The 8912-nt window shown below is 56.5% G+C and overlaps 1 pseudogene; it reads right to left on the reverse strand.

The window, feature by feature from the left end:
* Positions 1–1392: 1392 nt before the first annotated feature.
* On the reverse strand, positions 1393–8602 carry LOC130708447 (cyclin-dependent kinase 20-like; annotated as a pseudogene).
* Positions 8603–8912: the final 310 nt, after the last annotated feature.

The raw sequence follows: 8912 nt of genomic DNA on the forward strand, positions 1-8912 counted from the left end.
AAAGGTGAGGGTCAATGTCAGGGTGGAGTAAGTGTTAGAGTCTTTGTGAGTGGAACTGGCTGAGGGTCAGTGGTCAGGGTTTGGGTACAGACTTGCGTTCATACGAAGGTGAGAGACACCAGAAATTGAGCTAGACTGAAGCTTAGAGTCTACAGATGTGGCTGGACAGGCAGAGGCCAGATCCTTAAAACATCTTTAAAGACATATGGGACACTCAGACTCTTCCCTGAAAACAACAACTGGAGTTTACTGTGCTTTGCCCTCTAAGAGCTTGGAGAGCAGTGACTGTGGCACTGTTAGTCACCTCTGTGACTGCAGTGCTTACAGAATTTTAGCCACATGAGCACAAAATGAACATTTTAAGAATACAAGATTGCTAAGAATAAGTTTCTCTGACTTAGCTGTTTTTATCTATCTGTGAACCAATACCACATTGCTTATTTATTACAGCCCTATGATAGTCTTGGTATCTGATAGGGTAAGTCCTTTCATCATTTTTTGCCTTTTCTTCTGCTTCTGCCTCCTCTTAACCCTTTCATTTCCGCATATATTTTAGAATTGGCTTACCAAATTATTTAATAAGAAAAACAAGAGCCAGTTCAGATTGTATTGGGATTGACTGAATTAACAAATGAGTTCCAGGAATGTCTGTCTTCTTATTTGCCCAGTATCTCTGAGTAAAGAGGAGGCCCATGTGGTCCAGGCTCACCCGTATCCTGAGGGTGATGTTGGTAAACCAGCTTAAGGTGTGGAGGGTCACTTATTGGGTCCCCAACTTGAGCCATTCCTGGGTCCTGATTTCTGCCAACTCACCTCCAAAAGGGAGCTCTGTCACATGAAGCACCTAGCAATCTCCCAAGACTAAAGTAGCCATGAATGGGGCCACTTTCCCAGTGACCACAGAGAAGCAAGGGCCAGGGGATGATGCTACCTCAGCCACTTCCCTCAACTGGAAAGGAAGAGGGCATACATCACGTACAACTACCGGGCGTTTTTATAATAAATCTCAAAAGTGAACTAGTGTTTAATGTCTCTGAGAACAAAATCAAACCACACTTTCCTTCCCACTTGGATTTCCGACATGAGGACATCCTACACTCAGCGCTCCCCCAAATGGCTCTACCAGGACTGTCCCTGACCAGGAAGACAGCAACTAGAGAACCAGCCCCATGGCAGGCATGGCAGCGGAACTCACTGCCTCCTTCTGATGGATCTGTTACCAGCAACAGATGGGAGGCCGACAGCACAGGCCGAGGGTCCCCTCTGCTGAGGCTGGATGGCCTGGCCAGGAGCAGGACCACTGTGGCTGAATCAGGCCGGAGCAGAAGAACAAGAGGCCTGGCTTGTCCTGGGGAGGGAAGCGGGGGACACGCCTGTGGGGCCTGGCCCAACGTCTCAGCCCTCCAGGATGAAGGGCCGAATCAGCTCCGGGTTCAACAGCGACTCCTCGAGAGGCCGGTCCACGTGGAGGTCATGGACGTGGGGGGGGTCCTGGGGGGGCCTTGAGGGCAGGTCCCCCTGGGCGCTGAGGAATCAGCAGCTCCGAGGGGTGGGCAGGCAGGGGAGCTGTGAAGAAGTACTGGTGCAGGAAGGCCTGAGGGTAGCAAGCAAGGGGCAGCAAAAGGAAACTGGTCACTTCCCCGTCCCAGCTTCAGCCACTTCCCTCCGAGGAGGAGATGTGAACATTGCCCTGGAGAGGATTTTTCCTTCATCTGCTCATCGTTCAGGTGACCCCAACACCTCGGAGTGCTCACTGTTTGAGCACTGCTCCAGAGACAGGAGATGCAGCGGTAAACAGAACAAAGAGCTCTGCCTTCAAGTTTTCCACATAGTGAGGGGTGGGGGTAATAAACACGATAAAGAAGTAAGACAAACAGTGCATCAAATGATTAGTGATGTGGGAAAGAGAAAGTATGAGGGGGGGATGAGGAATACTGGAGGGGCTGCAGGCCTGAAGAATGGTGAAGGGAGGCCCCTGGGAGGTGGCGCTCAAGCAGAGACCTGAAAGGTGAATGAGTGAGGCCTAGGGACAGAAATGCACAGACCCCCAGGACATGGAGAAGCCCTGGGGCCTGAGGGGAGTGAGCAAGGGGAATGGGAGCTGGCAGAGTCACAGAGGTGATGGCCCCAAATGTGTGATGGCTGTGGGCCACTAGGACCTGGCTTCTCCTCTGAGGGAGCCCCAGGAGGGCCCTGCAGGCGAGGATGCGACAGCCTACCTGGACAAGGTCCCTCTCTTTGCCACGTGGAGGAAAGACTAAATGGGCAGGAGAAGCAGATTCTGGGAGGCAATGGGGGGGGGGCGCTTAGAATGGGGGCAGCAGCAGGGGGCTGAGAGGTGGTCAGTTGGCCTCAGTACACTCTGAAGGTGCTGCTGACATGGGAACTCGCCAGGGGCATGTGTAAACACACACTGCTAGTGCCGAGGGCAGGGAGGGGAGGCTGCCATGAGGCCAGATGGACAGATACACCCGACAGAGGCCCTCACACCATCAGCCATCAGCCCATGGTCCTCCGCTCCTCCCCTGCCTTCTAGCCATGACCCACCCCTCCTGGGTCCTCCTCTCCAGGCCTCTGCTCATCATTTCTCTTGGGAAAACAGCTCCCCATGCTTAAACCTGCCCTTCTCCAGGAAGCCTTGCATGACCCCAAAGTCAGTCCCAACATCCCTCCCCTCAGCTCCCACAGACTGACGGCCCTGCCTCACCACAGGGTGGAGACCCCACAGGCACAAGCCACGTCTGTTCACTCTGGATCAGGGTCCAGGACAGTGCTCAGCACGTGCCAGATGCTAGTAAATTCTTGTTGAAGGAATGAAGGGACGAAGAAGTGAGTCACCAATAACCCAAGACTTGCTCTTCTGCGACGTGTGCATGCCCTTCTAATGGGCCACCCCTGGCCACCTGCCCTCTAGGGTCCACTCAGGAGAGGCACACCTGCCCTGCACCCTCCTAACCCTGGCTCCAGGGGTTCTGGTCCCAGCCCATCACAGGTTCTGAGAATCTCAACCTGCCTGGTCAAAAGGACACGGACGAGGAGGGTCAGGGCAACGGGTGTCACCCTACCTGGGAGGCTGCAATGCGCTGGCGTGGAGGGTAGAGGAGGAAATGCCCCAGCAGGTCCAAGGCCTGGGGAGCGGCATCGGGCAGCACCTCCTCCAGGGGCACGGGAGCCTGCTCCTTGAAGGAGATCTTGTTGTAGTCAGGCAGGTCCTTGATCTCCTGGAGGAGAAGGGGGTCCATCAGGGCCGGCACCCACCCGCCAGCCCCCTTAGGTGTCAGTTCTCGCTCCCTGTCACCTACCTGCTCCCATTCCCTCATCACTCCCCCATCCATGCACCCCTGCTCACACGTCACTCATGACATCACGTGCTCACTCAGTCCTTCAGTGCTTCCTCCACATCTCAGGCGCCTGCTCCATGCCCAGCTCGGTTTGGATGCGTGTGTGCTGGGGACGGGTGGGAAGGGATCGGGCTTGGGCCCTGGCCCTCGCACCTCCAGCAGGGCAGGGGAGGAGGAGACCCCACGCTGGGCCAGGACCGAGGTCCGGCAAGTCAAGGAGGCATGGGGCCACGAGAGAGAAGGTGCGGGGCAGGGGAGTCACTAGCTATTGGGGTAATAGAAGCCACCCACCCCCACCCCTTCCCACTGTAGGCCCCTGCAAACCGGCCAGACTTGAGGACTGGGGGTGCCCAAGATTTGAAGCACACAGCAAAGCTATTCAATGTCATTCTCCCCTGGGAAAAGGGGGGACCCGTTCAACAGCTCCCCCAGGATGCAGCCAACAGCCCTGCAGATACAGAACCCAAACAACTCAGAGATCTCACACCATGGAAACAGATCCCCCCACACCAGCACCCACACCTCACACTGTGGTCAAGATACCCACAAAGTAGCCTTCAGGCTTCACAGCTAAGGATACAGATCCCCTTCAGGCTTCATGGCTAAGGATACAGATCCCCAAACAGTCAAAGACTTCAAGCCTAGAACACAGAGCATATCCCCCTCTCTAAACAGCTCTCAGGCCTCAACTCTGGAACACACATCAACCCCTCAACAGTTCTGAGACTTCTCAGAGCCTCCCATTCTGGGACACACTGCCACCTCCTCCCATTCTGGGGCAGACTCCAAAACGGCCCCCAAATCTCAAACTCTTAGGCATATACAAACCATCCTACCCCAAATAAAGGTTCAGGGCCTTCATATCCAGGGACCCAGGCCTCTAGATAGCTCAGGAACATTGCATCCTGGGATATCACCCCCTGCATAGCAGCTTAGACGCCCCATGCCTCGGACCACCTCCCCGACCTCAGCCCAGAAGCTTCCTACTGGGACAACCACTCTGATCCCACTTGACCCCTCCCAGCTCAAAACTGTCATGGGGAGGAACACTGATCCCAAACTCCGCAGAGATACTCTAACCAGGGGAGACACCCCCATGGCAACCTAGAGCTCACAGCAGGAAAACCCGCAAATGGCTTAGAGACCTCAATGCCCAGGAGGAAAAGGTGACCCAACGACCCACACTCCCCCTTGCCCAGCCCATAGGCGTCTCACCACAGGTCGACACCCTGATCATACTGGCGGGCACCATACAGGAGCTCAGGGGCTCGGTACCACCTGTGAGAGGAGGGCAGGTGGTCACAGCCAGGTCACCGGTCTGTCAGGAAGCTGCCTCGGAAGGTCATCCTGGCCCCCACACCAGCCCCAAGAGCACTGTTTGGACAGAAGGTCCAGAAGCGTCTCTTCCCAGCAGGAGGGTTGGGGCCTGTCTATTGCCAGGGCCTGCTTGGGAACTGGTCCTCCCTACCCGGTGGCCACCTGGTGCGTGTAGAGACGGCTGCCCTCTGGGGAAAAGACCCGGGCCAGGCCAAAGTCCGCTATCTTGAGCTGGCCCGAGGCACTGATAAGCAGGTTGGCTGGTTTCAGGTCCTGAGAGCACCCAAAGAGGCATCAGTTCCTCCAGAGCCCCCACAGGACCTCGGGACAGGAGGACTTGGCAGGCTGGGCACCCAGGTCAGCGCAAGACCCGACCTCCTCCAGGGCCCCAGCCCTGGCCTCCTACCCATAGGCCCTGCCCCCTCTGTCCCTTTTCTAACCATGCCTTTCATCAAGGGCTGGCCTACCCACAGCCCAGCCACCCCCCCGGTCCCACCCCAGCCCATGCTGGAACTGACCCGATGTACAATGTTGTTGGCATGGCAGAAAGCGACCCCCTTGAGCAGCATCTGCAGGTAGCTCTTGACCTGCGCCTGGGTCAGCGGCCTCTGGGCGTGGCGCACCACCTCAGCCAGATCTGACAGCATGAACTCGAAGGCCAGCACGAAGCCTGCGCCATGCGGGAACACGGCCTTCGGCTGTACCACCTGCAAGCGGGGCATCCCGTCAGCCTCCAGACTCACATGGCTCAGACTCTCTCTGGGACCCTCAGCCCTTGCACCAACACAGGACCAGGCAGGCAGAGACGGTGGCATGAGATCTGAGCTCAGAATCAGGGAGCTTGGTGATCTCTTGCTTCCCTCTCCCAGGAGAAGGCAAGTCCCTACTCTAACGCTCCAGTAAACACTCAGGGAAAAGGAGGTCTAAGAAAGGCGACTGAGGGCAGTGTCTGGTCCCCCACCCAGCCCACGAACTGGAAAATCACCTGGAAACACACACACACACAGGTGATCACAACTCCCAGCACTGGGAGAGCAGGAGACATGTCACATATACTTCCTGAGGGCCCACGAGGTCACAAGGGCAGGCTGCACAGTAGTGAACAGGAGCAAGGGCTGGTGCGTCCCGAAGGACTTGAAGGAGCTCAGGGGACAAATGACTGACAAATGGCCAAACAACAAACGTATAGGGTATTTTGATGAAGATTCTGATGCAGAAAGAAGAGAAGGCATCTGGGAAGGAGCTCTGGGCCAGGGGACAGCAAACACAAGGCCCGGAGGCAAGAACAGGAAGGAGGCTGCTCTGTTCTGCACTCCTGGAGCCTAGACAGCGCTTATCATGGGCGAGACACTTAAGAAGTTGTGAATGGGGGCTTCCCTGGTGGTGCAGTGGTTGAGAGTCCGCCTGCCGATGCAGGGGACACGGGTTCGAGCCCTGGTCTGGGAGGATCCCACATGCCGCGGAGCAACTGGGCCCGTGAGCCACAACTGCTGAGCCTGCGCGTCTGGAGCCTGTGCTCCGCAACAAGAGAGGCCGCGATAGTGAGAGGCCCGCGCACCGCGATGAAGAGTGGCCCCCGCTCGCTGCAACTGGAGAAAGCCCTCACACAGAAACGAAGACCCAACACAGCCATAAATAAATAAATAAATTAATTAATTAAAAAAAATAATAATGCGTGAAAATTTGTTTAAAAAAAAAAAAGAAGTTGTGAATGAAAAAAGAGGCTGGAGCGGGGTGGAAGCAGATGGTGACAGTTCTTTCAGAGTGAAGAGAAGCCTCTGGAGCTTTTCAAGCCAGGGAGTGGATGATTTCATGTACATTTTTTGACTGTGGAGTGGAGGCAGTGGCAGGGGGGCGGGGGGGCAGGGGAGCCTGCTGTAGTTGTTCTGATGAGAGGTGAGGATGGCCTGGGCCAGGGTAAGATCTGGAGTGTTTTGAACGTAGACTCTTCAGGCCTGCTGATGCACAGGACATGGGACCGTATCACCAGCTTCCTATGGGCCCTCCACCTCTCCCACACACAAGCTGTCAGCAAAGCCCTTTTACTTTCCTCAAAAAACAAGAATGGCCATATTGCTGTTTTTCTGATGTGGAGGGTAGTAGACACTCATTTTACAGATTGGGACAAACAAATACATTCAGATAATACCCAAAATTATAATGAAAAAAACAGCAAAAGAAAAATCCTATCACCTAGAGTCAACCTTAGAAGTCTATTCCACCAGACTTTACAAGAGACATGGTACACACAGACATGTATTCGTATATATATACAAAATATTTTCATACAAAACCAAGATGACACACGCAGTTTTATAACATGCTTGTGTCACGCAATATATCAAGGACATCTCCAGAGAATAAGAAACAAGTCAGAGTATCACCCACCCTTAGGTGGGTGGACCTACCCTTGTCACTCCCTGGGAAGTTAAGCACATCCTCTACTCAGGACATGAACAAGAGAGAATACCACAAAGAGAATGAAACTGGGTGTGTGAGGTGTCTCTCCTCGTGTGCCCACAGCCCCTCCCAGGCCTGTCACAGCACAAACCACGCCAGATGGGCGCTGTAGCCTTTGGCCATCTCCCCTACCACACTTCAGTTCTCAAGAGCAGGGTAGGGGCTGGTTTCTGTGTTGCCAGTAGCCAGTAGAGGGTAGAGTCTATGGGAGGCCCCAGTGTTAAACCGTCCTGATTCTGCGATCAGACCTGGGCCAAAGCCTCCACAGACAAGCGGAACAAGCTGAGCACCCGTAAGCTGGTGGCTGCGCCTCCTCCCCTGGCCTGAGATAGGGAGAGCCTGAGCGTGCCTTGCGGAGCAGAGGACGAAACTCAGAAGGACAATATACATAAAGCAGTTAACCTGGCATGCAGAACATAACAGGAGCTCAATAGGTGGCAATTATCATGATCATCAGAAATCACCAAGTGTTTTGAGAAAAAAGGGATAAGTTAGTGAATGAGCGAACGAGTACGCGAAGAAATAAGCGAGTGAACGACAGGGAATGAATGAGTGAAGTAACTGAGTGAATGAGGGTGAACAACCAGTGGAGAAAAAAGGGAGTGAGTGAGGGGTGAGGAAGCAAATGAGTGAACAGAGTGACTGCAGGACCTCAGAGTGGGAGTGAGTGGAGGAGGGCGGGAACCAGCACCTCAGAACACCAGCCCCACTCACTTACTGACTGTCCTCGATCTCCTGCAAGGCCTTGATCTCCCGCAGGGCCTGCTTGGGGATGCCATCCTCCAGCCGCCGCAGGGCCACCTTCTTGAGGGCAACGATCTCTCCAGTCTGTTTGGGACAGGACGCAGACACTGCAGGCCCATCCCCGGCTGGAAAAGGGGATGCGACGCCGAGGCCTGAGGCCCTCGTGGGGGTGGGACGCGCCCCCCACCCCGGGCTGGAGGGAAATCAGGGCCAGCAGGCGCAGCGCTGAGCAAGCAGCTCAGAGACATCCACGCCACGCTCCTAGGGGGCACTCGCCCGAAGAAAGCACCGCTGGTTGCTGGACGCCCTCCACTCAAGAGAGCAAAGGAGGCGGGAGCACGCCACGAAAAGCTGCGGGGAGGCAGGAGCCCAAGCGTGGGTCGGGACAACGGGTAGATCTCAATGGAACCGAAGGAAGAAGGGCTGGGTGCTCACCTCCACGTGCTTGGCCTTGAAGACGATGCCGTGCGCGCCCTCCCCAATGCGGCCCAGGACGCAGTACTGCTCCATAGCCCTCTGCCAGACACCCGGACCTTCTGCAATCACAGCCCCTCCCCGGCACCCGTACCTTTCCGCATTAGCCCGCCCTGCCTCCCGCGCCCAGATGCGGCTGCCTAGCAACGGCGCAGGAAAGAGCGCAGAGGCCGGGAGGCCGAAGGCAGCTACAGGCGGCGTCCAGGCCTGTCTGCGCCTTCCCCTAGGCCCTCGCCACCACGCCTCAGTGCGCTTCATTCGGCGGGAATCACCCGTGCGCAGACCGCGCCAGCGGGAGCGAGAACCACCGCCGACCCCTCGCGGCACTGCCGGGCGTCACGTGACGAGTGACGCCAGGTTACGCAGAGGGGCGGGGGCATGCAGCCAGCGAGCAAGGCGGAACAGCCTTGGGAGCGGGCTACATAGGCGGGAGGGTGGAGCCGCTCTCCGGGGTGGAGGCGGGGCACTCAGCGAGGCGGGCGGGGCCCTCAGCGGGGCGAGCGGGGCACGGGGCGGGGCCGCACAGCCGGGGGCGGGACCGCGGCGCCGGGGGCGTGGCCGAAAGGTGACGGGGCG

The sequence above is a fragment of the Balaenoptera acutorostrata genome, chromosome 6 (genome assembly GCF_949987535.1).
Source record: "Balaenoptera acutorostrata chromosome 6, mBalAcu1.1, whole genome shotgun sequence".
NCBI classification, from domain to species: Eukaryota; Metazoa; Chordata; class Mammalia; order Artiodactyla; family Balaenopteridae; genus Balaenoptera; species Balaenoptera acutorostrata.